Below are 2366 nucleotides of genomic sequence, written 5' to 3'. Positions count from 1 at the left end.
TAGTTCCTCTTCACTTTCTGCCATAAGGATGGTGTCACCTGCCTATATGAGGTTATTCATGTTTCTCCCTGAAATTTTGATTCCACCTTGTGCTTCATCCAGCCTGGTATTTCACATAATATATTTTGTATATAAGTTAAATAAGCAAGGTGATGATATACAGCCTTGACATACTCCTTTCCCAATTTGTAACTAGTCCTTGTTCTATGTCCAGTTCTAACTGTTGCTTCTTGACCTGCATACAGATTTCTCAAGAGACAGGTCAGGTGTTCCCATTTGGGAATACCAGACCACACAGTTCGTTGTGATCCACACAGTCAAAGGCTTTGGTGTAGTCAGCGAAGCAGAAATAGATGTGTTTCTGGAATTCTCTCTCTTTTTCTATGATCCAGAAGATGTTGGCAACTTGGTCTATGGTTCCTCTGCCTTTTCTAAATGCAGCTGGAACATCTGGAATTTCTTGGTTCATGTACTTTTGAACCTTGTTTGTAGAATTTTGAGCCTTGCTTTGCTAGCATGTGAGATCAGTGCAATTGTGCTGTAGTTTAAATTGTGTGCAGGTCCAGAGGAAGCACAAACCTGGCACATCTCAGGCTTTTGGGTTTAGGTCTTCTTGGCAACCCACTCCAGTACTCTTGCCTGGAAAATCCCATGGATGGAGGAGCCTGGTAGGCTGCAGTCCATGGGCTTGCTAAGAGTAGAACACAACTGAGCGAGTTCACTTTCACTTTTCACTTTCATGCATTGGAGAAGGAAATGGGAACCCACTCCAGTGTTCTTGCCTGGAGAATCCCAGGGATGGGGGGGCCTGGTGGGCTGCCTCTATGGGGTCGCACAGAGTCGGACACGACTGAAGCGACTTAGCAGCAGTAGCAGCAGCTGGTGCCAGTGGCCAGGGAGCCTGACACAGCAGCCACTGGAGTGGGGCACAGGCTTCAAGCAAAAAGGGTAGGTCAGGCTGGCCACAATGGCCAGGGCCCAGTGCTCCCTCCTCCTCCTCCTTCTCCTTCTCCTCCTCCAGTCTGCGAAGGGCACTCCTTGAGATGTTGAGAATATAGAGGTGAATCAAAACAAAAGTTGTACTTTTCAAAAACTTCATTTTTCTGAGGAAAAATGTGCTCCATTTATAAACTTGAACATACCCATATTAAATGCCACACTCATTTTACTTCTGGAGATTTTTAAAATTAATCTCTTACATATATACATGATGATGCATAGAAATATATTTATATCAAAAAATATGACATAAAAGTATACCAAAGGTATTTAATCAATAAACTGTGGAATATTTATGTGTAATACTATACAACACTAATAAAGAAACAAATGAACTAGGTATACACATATATAACAAGTGTTGGTGAATGCATGAAGGAAAAGAAGTCCTATGTTGTTGGTAGATATATAAATTAGCTTAGTCACTATGGAAAACAATATGGAGATTTGAAAAAATTTTAAAAATAAAACTACAATTTTTTTCCAGCAGTCCCATATCTGGGCATATATGTAAAGAGAATAAAATTAGTATATCGAGGAGATATATGCACACCCATGTACATTGCAATATTATTCACAATAGCCAAGACATGGAAACAACTTAAGTGTCAATGCATGAAGAAAATGAATAATTTATACAATAATAATATAATAGATTTTATTATATCATTATGTGTTATAAGTATGGGGCTTCTCAGGTGGCATTAGTAGTAAAGCACATGCCTGCCAATGCAAGAGACATAAGAGATGTGTGTTTGATCCTAGGGTTGGGGGATCCTCTGGAGGAGGGCATGGCATCCCACTCCAGTGTTCTTGCCTGGAGAATCCCCATGGATACAGGAGCCTGGAGGGCTACAGTCCATAGAGTCACAATGAATCAGACATGACTGAGGTAACTTAGCACACAAGCATTCATGTATATGAGTGCATTGTAATTGTATGCTTATATATTATACATTATATATATATATATATACACATACACATAAACACACACAAACTGGGATATATATGTATGTATATATATGCACACATATATGCATGTGTACTTATATGGGATATAGTAGGATATTATTTGCCAGAAACAAAGAAATACTGTCATTTGTGACATGATGGACATATCTGGACGTTATGCTAAATGAGATAAGCCACACACAGAAAAGCAAATACTGACTGGTATCAGTTCAGTTCAGTTGCTCAGTTATGTCCAACTCTTTGCAACCTCATGAATCGCAGCATGCCAGGCCTCCCTGTGCATCACCAACTCCCGGAGTTTACTAAAACTCAAGTCCATCGAGTCAGTGATGCCATCCAGCCATCTCATCCTCTGTCATCCCCTTCTCCTCCTGACCCCAACCCCTCCCAGC

Source organism: Bison bison, unplaced genomic scaffold, assembly GCF_000754665.1.
Source record: "Bison bison bison isolate TAMUID 2011002044 unplaced genomic scaffold, Bison_UMD1.0 scf7180017864210, whole genome shotgun sequence".
In the NCBI taxonomy this organism is placed as follows: domain Eukaryota; kingdom Metazoa; phylum Chordata; class Mammalia; order Artiodactyla; family Bovidae; genus Bison; species Bison bison.
The sequence above is the reverse complement of the archived record's forward strand: the minus strand, read 5'-3'. Positions refer to the sequence as shown.